The sequence below is a fragment of the Periplaneta americana genome, chromosome 10 (genome assembly GCF_040183065.1).
Source record: "Periplaneta americana isolate PAMFEO1 chromosome 10, P.americana_PAMFEO1_priV1, whole genome shotgun sequence".
Lineage (NCBI taxonomy): Eukaryota > Metazoa > Arthropoda > Insecta > Blattodea > Blattidae > Periplaneta > Periplaneta americana.
The window spans coordinates 76615065-76630757 of record NC_091126.1 but is presented as its reverse complement, the minus strand read 5'-3'; the positions used below and the strand labels follow the sequence as shown (position 1 = coordinate 76630757).

Sequence of the window (15693 nt, the reverse complement as noted above, 5' to 3'; positions counted from 1 at the left end):
AAGATTTATGACATCCTTCTCTCTGACTGGACCACTCAGTTTATATTGTACTTTGTTATTTTGTAAAATGTACTCATGTAAATAATTTAAGAATTGGACACCTATTTTTTACATTGAATTTAAATCTATGCTTGAGGGAATGTTCTTGTGTAATATTTTATTATGTTACTGTCAAATCCCTATGATACCAATTGGTCATTTTCTAAACTCACATGGAGCACTCTCAGAACACTCATGATTCAAAAGTCATTGTCAAAACTGGTAGGATCCATAATTTAAAGCTAAATAACTTTTATTCCTGTATAAATAAATACAGTTACAAATCTGAATAGTAGGCCTACCAGTAGTTTTTAATCATTGCTCTTACATTTATTAACCTTAATTGTGAAGAAAATGGACTCCAAGCAGGTATTACAAATATGTTTTCCTTACTTGTGAAAATTTTTATTTTTGGAGCGAGTTATGACTCTAACCTACTCAATTCAAAATGTATGATCTGCATTGCATCGAGTTTGTGAGGCACTAAAAGACGAATAAGCTTATTCAGATGCAAATGAATGTGTCTTGCATTAAGAAAATGCTCTAAAAGGCTCGTGCTACGATACAAAAATATGTCGAAATTATAGAACTTCCACTTCCACCTTGTCCAATTCTCACTAGATGAGGTACTTGGTTAAAGGCTGCAGTGTTTCTTTGTAACCATTTTACAGCTACCTGTATATGCACTTTTTAGATGCTTTACCAAATGATTCTTCAGCTGTGAAAAAATACAAAGAACTAGCAGGTAAACAGGAATAGCAAGATCAACTTTTTACTGTACATAGTTACTCTTTCCTGAGAACAGTCACTTGAAATTTAGAGGTGCAGTGTCCTCAGAAAGATGCACAATAGGCTGTTCTGTGAAGGAAGAACTACAGGGTATTGGAAAGCAGTAGCTGGAGCAGAGCTTAGCCAATAACCCTGATGTTCTGGGTGTTGCAACAAAAAAGAACTTACATTTCCAACTACAAACAATGTGATCTGTTTTAACAGTTTTCTGGGCGACTGATTTTCATAACTTTGTGCTCTGGAAGTTTTTTCAGGCACCTTTTTTAACTCATGAGTGAATTTTCTGTCCATATATGCAATGTAATTGGTTTTTGTACTATTTGCAATGAATATTAACATTTGAAATTTGCACACTTTCACACCTTTTCCAACTAAATTAAGGCAAATTTTTGCACTCTTTTTACCTAATTTTGCACCTAAAATTCCTAGCTCTAGTAATAACTAATAATGCAATGTTAAAATATTTTTTTTGTACCAGTATGTTATTGCCATTGTTCAAACACTTGCTACATTTATTACACCAGCTTACAGGGAATAAAATGTAGGGACCGTGTTTTGGCTCAGGATGTACGGAGATGAGATTAGTTGTCCGTAGACTATATTGATGTGACGTCATGTTTGGCTTGTGCCACAGGTAGTACTAAAATGCAACTTCAATATTTTCCCCCCCTTACTTGATCACTAGCTTAAATATAGTGATTTTCTAGCTGTTAAGTTCACGTCACTACAGGCAACACTTCCCCAAATACACACCTGTTATAAATATCACAATAGTTAGCCATTTTATAACTGTTAGGTTGGCACAATGAGATATATTTATCATTTTCATCAATCGAGTTGGTTTGAATTCGTCAAATTAATTCAGCTGATACAGTATTGTTTGTCTTATATCGCTATTATAATATAACGTAAAAGATTGCGAGAATAGCGAGTTGTCTGCACGTAAAGTTACTGTTTTAATCACATCATATAATACAACTTATGTAGTGAACCTATTTCTTTCCACAGTTACTGGTACCGGTAATGTGCATCTATTTTTCAAGGTAAGTAGGAATTTTTTATTGTGTTGTAATATTACTATTAATTATACATATTAGAATGCTGTGCTCTATTATGATTCATTGTAGTACGTGCATAAAGGTGTTATTAAGTTAGATATAGATACTTTAGTTTCAGAAGAGTGAAATTTATTATTACAGAGGAGGACTCTGCTGAAGGCCTAGATTCATTTTAAAATTAGGCCTACAATATTGACATTCTTTAGATTAATGTAAGGTATTCCTCCAGAATTGCTACACAAGCATGGCACATTTCACTGGCATATGTGAGATAGGCCTATATATGGCAATGGTAAATAGTTATGGTCCGTAGTTCTTTGCATGTATTTAATTTCTCCTTATTGTCAGCCACTGCCTACTGGATCACATCGCCTTCATAGCATGTTTTAGTTAGGTCATGTGATTCATCACTTCCTCGTGAGAGGTACATTTGAAGTGGGCGTGTAAAGAAGATGACAGAGCTGCCATCGAAAGCCCAACTCACCTGGCCGAGAACTTGGGAAGAGTTATTCTAGGTTAGGTGAGGTGTGTAGTATTATGTGAGAGGTTAGGTTAGGTTTAATTAGGTGTGTAGTATTATTACTATGTTGGCGACATTGGAACCCACTGTCACATTAACGCAATACGACCGTATTCTTCATTCACCCACGACGATTTTCGTATATAAGTTTGGTACGTATTTAGGGCGGGATAGTGGGCATACAGCTCTCCCAGTGATCACATCAATTTCTACTAATCAATAGTTTCATTTTATACGTTATTTGAGTGATTTTAAAAAATGTAAGGAGTTGAGTTTCTGTGATTTTCAATTACGTATACCAATAATGTGGAATGTTTCTGCGAAAAAAATGCAAAAAAAAAAAAAAAAAAGAGAAGGAATACGTAAATGTGTGGCACTGGGACAGAGCATCTGTCATCCTACTTGGATGAATTTATGTGGAGGCATTTCTATTAATACTTTCAACACTGAATTAGACTATAAAGGTAATTAAACGATTTTTATATTGAAAATAGTTACGGCTGCAAACTAAAACCACGTTTTTATTACTACGGTATATACAATTGACAGAAGCCAGTGAAGCAAAGGAAAATTGTGCCTTCTTTGGTGCAGATTTTCTGGAGAATTACCTAATATGATGTTATATAAACGTTATAATCTTACAAAAACCTAGTCTAATGAAAATAAAATTAAGATTGAGGTTAAGGTTTATGAATATAGTAGTTAACATTTTAATATACAATAACCATTTCATTTTAAAGTTATATAACATGTCCGAAAGGCGAGAGACATCATGGAGGAAAATGTTATTACAGAGCAGCTACAAGAAGCAGTGGTTAATATGTACAAAGGATGAAGCAGAAGGGGAAGATGTCTAACCAAAGGGCCTCTAATGACAAGAATTGTAAATCATGTGGTTGTAAGTAGGCTTAGGCTTACATATTTTTTATAGATAATATTTGACAGAATCAGTACAGATTTTATTCAATAAGCATGCATCCATAACAAACTGTGGGCGCGCTTCTGAACAGGGGCAGCGGCATTTCCCCTAAGGTTAGAGCTCAGTTTAGGTGTGTGTGTATTAATCGAAAATTAGTGGCTAGAAAATATTGAGAATAGGACGCATGTTTATATGACAATTTTTTCGATTAATACACACACACCTAAACTGTGCTCTAACCTTTGGGGAAATGCCGCTACTCGTGTTCGGAAGCGCACCCCTTCATCATAAACTATAGCTAGACCACTTAGAAAAGGCAGCTATGGCGGAAACCTAAATCATTTCCTTCTCCCATACTCACTGCGTGTTCCCCTCTGTGCATTCCCCGACGTCGATCACCAATCAGAATCTGTGTCTTAACCGAAGTTGGCGGTGCTAAGTCGCTATTATTGAGACTCTTATTGGATTGTGTTCTTTACTTCCGCTTCAACCATACACTTCTAGTCAAAATATTTGTACTCTGTTTTCCGCACATGCTCGCATAATTTCGTCTATTTTTCTGGGGAACATTCATCCATGAGTTTATGATCAAACAATATTACTCATGTAAAGACATGTCAATACTCTGGTTATAACTTAAACACACAGCACTATTACTAGTATTCATTTATTTATTTTATACTACCACTTCACTTCACTTTGGCGCAACTGTACTCCCAACGAACTCAGTGCTTGCCATGAACAAGAACTGTTGGAGGGGAGATTAGCGCATGCGCATTACAACTGCATTTACAAAGTGGTATCCCTATAGTGTATGTGGTGGAGTTTAGTCCTTACCTTCATCTGCATTTTGAAAAATTTTAAGCCTACTTTATAAATATAATGAGAAGAACCACTGCTAAGTCCCATCAGTCACATACTTTTGTATGTACAGGAATAATGTTGTCAGAAATTTTGAAGAAGAAAAAAGCCAAGGTAAATATCTATAAATATTGGTTTTGTCCTTTCGAGAAAAATACACTCCAAAAACCCCAGATTTTTGCCCCAAAAATAAAAACTCTAAGAAAAAATGAGTGGAAAACGTTAAATGTGAAATAACTTAAAACAAAATTCTAAAAACTTCCAAATTTCGCATGTAAATTCAAATCACAAAAAATTCGCAAAAACAAAACACTTTAAATATAGACAACATCAAAGTTACATTTTAATTTATAATAACGATCATCTTAACATTCCTAAGCTAATATAGTGTAACTTAACCTAACCTATGTCAACAACGAAACAGTTCAGTAAATAGCAAACTGCGATCAGTGACTTGACATTAATGAAGACGTGGATACATTTCTCCCACTTCCATGAAAAACAATGCATGCATTCACGATGATCTGGATATGCCCTATTAAACATCAACTCTGCTAAATATACGACATCCATAAATACAACCTCCACACAAATCACCATCACAAGACGTACAACTACATGCTTCTTCCATTACCAGTATAATACCAAAATGACAGAGACAAAATGAAAACAATGGGAATATCGAATTAATGTGATGTCATCAAACATCGATTTATACACGTTGGCTCGTGACAGAATCTTGCGCGGACTTGGTTAATGAAAACCTAAACTAACCAAACCTAACCTTCGTATATGCAAGATGTGTAACAGAGCACGAAGAAAACTGCTTGATTTGATCTAGAATGTACACGCGAAAATAAATTCACGTAAAGATCACTCCAGCACTGCATGAGAAGTCAGAGCGTGTGGCCGAGCCAAACGGTTCCTATCAAACACAAAATGGCTGACCACCACTTGCAATCGACTGATATTTGTAAGTATGTAAATATAATAAATCTGAACTATGATTGTTTCCCACTCACTTTTTTTTTTTCTTCCGAATTATGAATAATAATCAGAAAGGTTTTTAAAATACTAATTTCACAAAAGATCAAAACCAGTACTTATAGGTAATTACCTATAATATTTATTCAGTAATATAGAATAATAATAATAATATTATTATTATTATTATTATTATTATTATTATTATTATTATTATTATTATTATTATTATTATCATTATTTGTCCCAAGTACTGCAGCTTACAATATATGTCTTTAGCAAAAATTATAAAAAGAAGCATAGCCTGTTATATGTTTACTTGTTACAGATTTTGTTACACCACAGGGAAGTATGTAAAAAAATTATTAAATATAAAATAAGATTAATATAAATATAATCTCCATATTTTCATTACAGCATTCATATAACTCACTTTCGTCATTAAGAATGATTTCAAAGGAAATGTGTTTCAAATGGAAAAAAGAAGACAGTTACACATACATACATACATACATACAAACATACTGTGTGTTCATTTCAAAGTGTGTCATGACGTCACTGTTGTGAGTCAGCGATTTGAAGCGAGTTTCAGCTTTTCTGTCAGAGAAGTTGCCTATTAATCAAGGCGTTCAATCTGAACTTGACAACGTGTACGGTATAACTTGAATGTCGTAGCAACAGATGGCAGTCTGTAAAGTCTGTGTGCTACCATAACCTCTTTCGAACTGTGTTTTGCGCGGGCAAGTCGTACGCAGGGTATTTGTTATCATCGATTGCGTACGGCAACATTCCACAACACAAATCAAAATGCTTCGTGTCCATGTTGACCGTCAAAGTTAATGTCAACAAATACGTAAGTAATCGTCTTAACCCTCTCCACATATCCCGACAGTAAGAAAAGAACTCACTTCAGTACTTGTTTCCAAACAGTTCACATTCTTGCCACTACTGGCGTTACCGTACGTATCGGTAGGTAATCTTCAGAATGAACGCCGTACTTGCTAGGCAACTTCTCTCGCATTTAGGTAATACGCCTCTGCGGAAGTGTAGGAAGATTGAATTCTCTAGGCTCATCGGCTAGCCACTTGACGACATACAGCAAGCCATGACACATTTTGAACTGAACACCCAGTACATACATGTAAGAGAAAGTGAAAACATTCAGTTCAAGAGATTTTGCTTTTTAAAAGAATGTGTGAGAAAGATGGAAATGTGAGAGTCCAAAATCTGTTGTTTTTCTGAATGAAAGGTGGATTTTTATGAATGGTAAGCTTTATTACAATATTTTAGGATAGTAAAGAGAATAAGATATGATATTATTCATCCCATGTGCATTTCATTTAGAGCAAACCAGCTATTGTTGGTGGTATGTTTCAGAGAGTCATCTGTCGACCTGAGGGAGGATGTTTGGTCATTGATCATCATATATGCTGGAACCAAGGATGGATTTGTTTCTGATAATGTAACTACAAATAAACTATGTATTTCAAAGTAAATTTTGTTATGTTTTCTATCTAGACTCGAAACACATTTTCTCTTTTACAGGTGCAGATTTGATATTTGCATCCAATTTGAAGACTGGCAAAGATTAGCATGGTCCATGATTAGTGAAACATTTCAGAAGTGGGTGGAAAAACATCTTACTTTTGGGTTGAGAAATTTAGATCCTCCTATCATTATTATGGATAGGCCTAATGCTTCCTACATCAATAAAATTGCATGCAGCAACCCACAACAAACTGGAGAAAACGTTAGTTAATATTAAAAATTTATATAGAATGTGTGTGGTAAACAATACCATTAAGTTACATTTGCATTTATGTCTCAATGTGAATTTCATAGACATGGCTGAGACAGAATAGAGTAATAGTGCCAGAAAATGCAAACAGGAATAATTACAACAGCTTTGCAAAAGGAATAAAAACCATTTGGAAAGATATTTCTGTAAACTGACAATTGATAATTAAAATTACTTTTTTTTTTTCTTTTTATCTAATGGTGAGTACTTTACTGTCATTCACCCCTATGAAGTGTAGACCAATTTACTGATAAGAGTCATTGCCCAGGATGTATCATAGGAGGCCGGTCTATGTTACACCAGCATTGTGGTGAGATGAGAATGGTGATTTGTTGGGATGCTACAGGGGAATTGGAGCTCCCAGAGAAAACCCTGTGTTATCTGGACCATGGGCTTGTCCAATACTTGTTTTAAATCAGGGATACATCAGAGATCGAACCTGGATCTACAGGATCCATTAGTATGCTTTCTTCTACAGACACTTCAAAATATTGATGAATGAGGCCTAATGATCTCATCACTGATAATTTCAAGTGTGTTGTTTTCTAGGACTTAGCAATAGAGTTTCACTTCCACGAATAGCTATCATGGTGCTCCAAGAAGCCTGGTGAGACTTCGTCAGTGTCTCTTCAAATACGTCAATGTCTCCAAAACTCAGACACCTCACATCAAAACCTGCTATTTTTTTTCCCATAAAATATGACATAGCTAGATTTCTGTACCTCCAAAACAAGGAATTCTTTGAGGGTAGTATTTTGCTTCAAAACTTGCCATATCCTTGAGATAGATTGCATTGAAAGTTTAGCTTATTTTCAACATTTCTGTTTCAAAGCCTGACGAAATATTTTTAGATACAATTTAAATTATGTAGTATTAATTTACACACTATGTGCTGCCCGTGTCTCACGTCCTGAGCTGAGAGCTTCCTAGTGCTTATAACCACGCCTCTTAGGTCTGCTCAGACCGTCACAGCAACTGCAGTGTCTGGCATGATAGCATATTACATGTTCTGAAAACATTATCTTATGCCATTCCAGGGGTCTTTATTGTTTTTAATACTGGAGACTCTAATTGTGATTACAACTATCGCTATTATCTGTGATGGCGATTTCTGGAAAGGTATGTACACACTAGGCCACTCTTCGTTCAGTCTGGACAACTACTGAATTACCATAGAGCAACATTTCTCAAAGTATGTTGCCAGGGTTCCGTGAGCCCTATGTGATTTTAGATTTTATTTTATACTTTTTTCCTTACTTGGTTATTTAACGACACTGTATCAACTACTAGGCTATTTAGCATCGATGGGATTGGTGATAACGAAATGGTATTTGGCAAGATGAGGCCAGGGATTTTCCATAGATTACCTGACATTTGCCTTACAATTGGGGTAAACCTCGTAAAAAACCCAACCAGATAATCAGCCCAAGCCGGAATCGAACTCGCGCCGGTGCGGAACTCTAGATCGGTAGGCAAGCGCCTTAGTCGACTGAGCTGTGCCAGTGGATATCTCATACTTAGTGGATACTATAAAAATATATAAATGTTACGAAAATATGAATCAATAATAACATGAAACCACCGATAATAATAATAATAATAATAATAATAATAATAATAATAATAATAATAATAATTTTCCAATAATATGCATAATAATAATAATATGTTTAAAGAACATCTAAAATGGAAAATAATACTTATCACTTTCATCACTGGATTCTCTGCAGATGTGTTCACTAAAACAAAATACCGAAGCAGACAAAATGCAGAAGTAGAAATGAGACTACAAGTTTCCACCATGAAACCAGATTGCAGACTTAAAAAACAAATACATTCATCCCACCGAATAGAATTATTAAGATAGGGCCTACTAGCTTTCACTTGTCTGTAATTATTAGGCCTAAATACTAATGAAATATTACAAGGACTCTGCAGTTACACTACAGATTAAAAGGGGTTTCACAGTGGATAAAGTTTGAGAAACACTGTCATAGAGGAAAGAGTTTACCGATGTGTACACATGACAACCGTGATTGTGATTAGGTCGATAATCTCGAGTAGACTACAGTCTACCACTGCTGTTAGTGTTTAATTACAGGAATTGATGAGGACATAATTTGTTTTGTGAGGGGACAGCCTATACATTCGCTTGTCCATGGCTGATCTTGCTTCATAGCTGATGAAAGGAATGCTGAAAAGGTCACTGTGTTGAACGTAGGGTAGTAGGCTACTAACTGCACATATGGTACCCAGGACCTCCCTCTCTGCATCTTGCTCCACAAAGAAATAGCTCAGGAAGTGAGACATGGGCAGTGCAACATTTCTTTTTGATCCTAATTTCAATTTTCCCCCCTTTTCTACTGAGATTTATATGATTATTAGACGTTTTCATTGTTGACAGCATAATGTCCACTATAATTCCATTAAAGAGTTGTTCAGTTATTGTGAAAAGGGGCTAAGTGTCATTACTTTTGGTAATTCGGCAGAAAACATTGGTCCATATGACAGATATCATTGAGGATCAGTGTCAGGTTAGGTTTGGTTTTTTTCAGGCATTTGGTATGCCAACCAAAAAACGTATAGGCCTAATGCAAGACATATCAAAAACCTCAACAAATTAAACCTGACCTATCACTGATCTTTGATGATGATATTGATGTCTGTTAAAGCGAGGAACGGTTTCTGCAAATTACAGTAGAATACCTATTAACCGGCATCAAAGGGACCGGACTAGTTCTGGATACGAGATTTTGCCGGATAATTGAATACGTACCGGTATATGCAAAAAAAAATCTATTTCATGGAGCCAAATGTTGAAACTGCAGCCATGTGAAGCTTATTCCTCTATCACTTGCTCATAACTGAATGGACATAAAAACTGTGTGGATTTTCTGTATAAAAACACATCACACAACATGAATAATAAATTACTTTTAGGTCGAATATTCACTGGAAATGAAAGTTCGTGCAAACTTCCTAATGTGGCAAAACTGATGGTCTACACTGCGGCATTGTAGCAGATTTAAACATTTCTTTTGACCTAGCCAAAAGTGCCATTGTTTTGATATTGTCCGTTATTTGGATGCCAGTTATGAGGGATTTTACTGTACCTTTCTTTCTTACATAAAACAGATACAGATCGTCTTTTAACATTGACTATTTCTGTTTTAAATCAACTTCTGTCTTTTTTTCGGTCTCAAAGAATCCTATGATACCAAGATAGCTCCACCGAACCTGATCAAGGGGTGGTTAAAGGTAGAAACTCGCTTACCACAATGAATCTGTATGACACTTTCGGATTTTTATTCTTTGCATTATTTGAAATGAAGCATCGCCCACTTGGCCGTATTGTCTCTGTCTACATGACAGGATTCCATCCAGAATTCTGGCCAAAGAATTCTAAATGGATTTCTATACTATCAAAGATCGGAATAAAGAATGTGTTGGTAAATATATCGATTGCAAGAGATCCAATCACAGTAATATTGAAGGTGTAATGAAATGGATGATGTGAAGCTAATTTTATTAAGTCCAGCAGTATGAATAGCTTTATAATTTATGAAATTAAAATTAAAGCAGTGTAATATGGAGAAAAACATATGGAATGAGATTGGGTAATACTAAATTAACCAGATATGTCCTTCATAGTTTATTTAAATTACAGAGCTGTTCATTTTATTTCCTGGTTCAGTTCAGAACACTACAACGAAATAAAGCACTCTAGTGGTACATTACAACACTATTTGATGATTAATTCGGAAATGCGAACAAGTGAGCGATACTATAATAAAAATCCGAATGCAAGGAACGAATTTTTTTCTGTGAGTGCCTACCTTAAGGCAGAGTATGTCTGAAAATTCGACACTATAATGACTAATTTCAGAATTATGAGCTCGTTGTGTAAATGCTGGTGCAAACATAATATGTCTGTCCAAAACCATAGTTATTTTCTTTATATATAAGTTAACTGTAAGCTGCATTTATATGGTTCAATTAATTGAAAGAATCAAGTTTAAAACGCACATTCAATTAAGATACATGAAGATTTTGTGTCTAGATGGTGCGCCATTTTAAATGTCATCTTCACTACATACATTTATTAATTCATATTAAATATCATTCTTGCATGCATTGCTTGAATGTGGAAAGTTAAAAGAAAAGTTGAACCGTGTCACAATGATAAAACTATTGCTCTTGCAATATATTATTGTCCATCTAAAGCAGGCATGCCAGAAATTAGACACTGAATGTGCAGTTATGTGCTCGGATCGCCGGTCTGTGCAGACTGCATCATTCAAGCATTGCTCTTACCAGTTCTTAGCTGGAGGGGTGTACAATAATCTATTCTGTACTTCTAGGGTTGGATTAAATAGGCATTAGGACATTATAAACACACTTAGCAGAAGGAAAAACACAGTTATTATCAATGTCTATATTTGACAATTTTAATACAAGAAACTTTAGGCTTATTCAGTTATACTTCACAAAGTAGTGGTTTGTAAAGCATAATTTATTAATATGTTTTTTATATAGTATTTGAAGAAAAAAAAAATATTGCATTAATTTCGAAACAACAAAAAACGAACTAGTATTTCATTTCACTTAGTAATTATTTTAAAGTAATAGACCCTACTCTTTCATTGTTCGTCAAGCATTATTATTTATTGGGACCATTGGTACATAAATGTTGAAGAAAACATTATACTCCCAATTAATTACATGCAGTAGGACATTTTGAAGTTCTTACACTGAAAGCGTGTTTGTCAACATAAATTAACATTAATATTAATAAATACTAGAAATTAAGCTTAGAATTTAAATTTACATACAGTTTAATTGGAAAACTTTGAGAGCAAGTATCAACAAGTTGGGAGCGTTACTGAAAGAAATTAAAAGTGTAGTTCATAAGCTGTGAAGCGACGATATTCTCTTTATGTCAGGTTTAAAGATTTATTAATGTAAGTATATTAACATAATATAGTGACGTGAGATGGAAAATTTGCCATTATATATTTTTCCACCTTGCTCCTTTCAACTTCAAGAGCCTCACATATATTGCTCACTATATTCTCGTCACTTATCAGCTTATGAAATGAAAGTCGTAAGTTGTCTAACCTTTGATGGCTGTGTTAGTACATACTCCAAAACAATGCTTTTGTCAAGTTCGTTTTGTCGTGAGAGGCCTGATTAAGAAATAAGTGCTGGCAAATATCATACTTTGAGAACTTTACTAATCTGATGTAAACAGTCACAACATTATTACCTCGACATGGGCTGATGAAAGCCTTTAATTTTAAAATAATTATTGCTGGCTGAGGAAAACATTATAAGAATTATGTTATATGATTCGTAATTTCTCTTGTTCTTTATTTGTGAACTCTTCACTTTATTTATCATAACTCGTTCACAGACGTAGCCAAATCAGCACCCGTACTGAAACTGTGTTACTTAAACAAAAGCCGATATGCTGCTGCAGGTACTATATAGCTCTGTCGCGCTCCCCTCCAAGGTGATTCACTCCCTCCAGGTAGGAGAATAGAAAGTGCACATCGCACAGAGACACTGCACAATGTGCAGGGTTTTGGCATACCTGATCTAAAGCATACAAATTGCTGTAGAAAGTGCTATGTCTTCCATCAGTTAGGTCCCTTCGTAGGTGGCTTGAGAATTTAGGCATTTACATGGTTTGAATGAAAATATATTGTCTTCGATGAAAGTAAAGGCTGAGCAACTGAGTGTTTCAGAATGTGTAGTCTCCATCGAATTTGATGAAATGTCACTGCAAGACAATACAGTAGCATGCAAATTAATCCGAACACAACATATTTTTACATTTTCTTCCATTGTTGGCCTCACAGCTGCTCATACCGCTTTAATTGACATCTGTAGTACGTGTAATTCCATTGTTGAAGGTCTGTCATTATTTTTTTATAATATGTGACATTTTGCCTGTCGTTTTGTACTTACAAGCATTTCAGTTGCCTTGAAGACTTAATACTGCAATCCTGTGTACATTCTCACGTCTTCACAAATGAATACAACTCCACGAAAACGGTCTAAAATTATAACATTAGCAGAGCATTCTTCTATGACACAGAGGCAAATTGCTGCAGAATGTCACATCGGTTTGGCTACTGTTAATTCGATCATAAAACGATACAGGGAGACTGGATCCATCACACCCCAGAAAAAATGAAACTGTGGCCGGAAAAGGAAGACTTCACCTGCAGATGATCGTTTAATTGTCAGGAAAAGTAAATTAAATCCTAGACTAACTGCTGTCGACTTAACCCGCGGGTTAATGGCTACCACTGGGGCGAATATTCACGTCACAACAGTGCGGCGTAGGCTTTTGGAAGCTGGACGAAGGGCTCGTAAGCCTATTAAGAAGCAATTGCTAACCCCTGTTATGTGCAAAAAACGCTTAATGTGGGCAAAATTACATCAACACTGGACAGTGAATGACTGGAAGAATGTACTTTTTTCCGATGAGTCTCATTTCGAGGTCCACGGCCACCGTGTTTCTTACGTACGGAAAGGATCCGAAAAAGTAACAGCAGCTCATCTCCAACAAGCACCCAATACCCCCTAAAGTAATGTTTTGGGGTTGTTTTACACATGAAGGGCCTGGAGCATTAATACCTATCAAGGGAATGATGAATTCTGACAAATATATTCACTTATTGGAAACCAGAATCGTACCCCAGCTGCAAAAATCATTTCCGGATGGCAGAGGTGTGTTCCAACAAGACCTGGCACCATGCCATACGTCTCGAAAAAGTACAGAATTCTTCAACAAGAAGAATATTCAGGTACTCCCCTGGCCAGGCAACTCACCCAACATCATTCCATTGAGAACTTATGGTCAATTTGCAAAAGAAGAATGCAAAAAATGGATTGTTCTGCAAAGGAGAAAATGATTTCTGCCCTCATTGGTGTATGGTTTCGCGAAGAAGAAATGAAGAATATTTGTGGGAAATTAGTGGAATCCATGCCAAATCGACTCAGAGCTGTTATTAGGAACAAGGGAGGCCACATAGATTACTGAGGTATGTCTTAGATCCTTTTTTTTAATCCCGTTTGAGTGTTTTTGCATAAGTAATTACGTTGTTCGGATTAATTTGCACGCTACTGTATCATTTACAGTGCAAGATCAGATGAGTTTGATGGTTTTGCAAATCATGGTGGTCATTAACAGAATATGATATGATATGATATATTTCGTCACAGCACTTCTTTACATGTAATGGTGGACCTCACATTTCTGTATCCAGTGCCACCATTAACATATTATTACAATAACACATTATTTGCAGTACACGTCTACACAAATACTCCCAATTACACTATGTACCTTTTTTGTTATTTGGTCAAAACTCCCCTTCAGTATTTCTCCTACATTTCATTTGCTATTCTCTATTTGTTCCTTAATCCTAATATATCTAATATTCTATACTACTTTCACACCCCCTTTATCCCTAACTACTATTCACTAAACTCTCAATTTCAAATTATCTCTATAAATTATCATATTGCTCAGCACCCATACATTTAATTATTTGTCCTATTTGTTCTTTGACCTTTTCTCCTATCTTTCTCTTGTATTCATTTACTGTTCCAATGTTCAAATGTTAGTACTAATTTTATGCTGTCACTTGTTCACTTCTCTTAACCCTTTCTCACTATTTTCTCTCATTCCTATTTGCGCTCACTTTCACTTTCTCACTATTATGCTTACACTTAATCCATTGTCACTATTCTCACTTCCTATAAATAGCCTCCTTATATTTTATTCTACACGTCTGTTTATACCTTTCTCTCTCCCCTATACATCTCGATCTTTTCCTGTTTCCCTTTATTTGCACTTTTTGATCACATCCACATTTTTTTAAACGTATCAAATATCTCTGCTATATCCTTTATTTCTTCTTCTATTCCACTTTTATTTTTTGCCCCCACACTTTCACTTTCACATACTAGATTTCCACTTACACTCGCACCCTTATTCTTTTCACTACTTTCTTCCCTATCATTTCCTGAACCTTGGTTTCTCTTTTTATCACCATTTGCCTTTTTTCTATCGCCCGTGTTTCTTATTCCGTTATTGTCAACATTCCTTCTGGAGTGCGCTAACCTTACCGCCATCGTATGGAGACTAGGAATCCGCTTACTCTGCCTGATTACATTACATTTATCTTCTTGTGTCAGCACCTTTACACTTCCTCGTACGTCAGTATGTGGGTTCCTGAACTCATTACTATTCGCTCCTGTTACCATGTGTTGATCTGCGACAATCACTTGTTCCGTCCTTGAAGTTGGGATGATTTTCTTCTGCTCCTTCCCTCCGCTTATATAGCTAACATCGATTCTCTGTTGCCTTCTTGTTGTCTCCCTCTGCCAAGTTGAAATATGTCCACTGTCCTCTTTCTTTCTTCCCGTTAGTCCAAATTCTGGATGATCTTCATTACTCAGGCAAAACTCCAGATCATACCATTTTCCGTTCACTTTCAGTTTATTTTAGTACATTCAGTACATTTTAGCAAAGTGACTCTTCGCCCTCGCTGCTTTCATATAAGGTAGTAGCTGTTTTCTTCTATTTCTTACTTCAAATGGCATATCTTTTTCCACTCTCACTCCTGAACCACAGAGCCGTCCTAGGTTATTCATAATAGCTTCCCTTACTTTTGTATTCCTAAAGCTCAAGAAGATAGGTCTTTTGGTC

General features: G+C 35.6%; 1 long non-coding RNA gene across 1 annotated transcript; it reads left to right on the top strand.

Moving 5' to 3' along the window:
- The first annotated feature begins 1635 nt into the window (after window positions 1-1635).
- LOC138707302 (uncharacterized) lies at window positions 1636-7172 on the top strand. Its single transcript, XR_011334153.1, has 4 exons — window positions 1636-1871; window positions 3201-3304; window positions 6548-6632; window positions 6716-7172. It is a non-coding gene; the product is annotated as an uncharacterized lncRNA (long non-coding RNA).
- Window positions 7173-15693: the final 8521 nt, after the last annotated feature.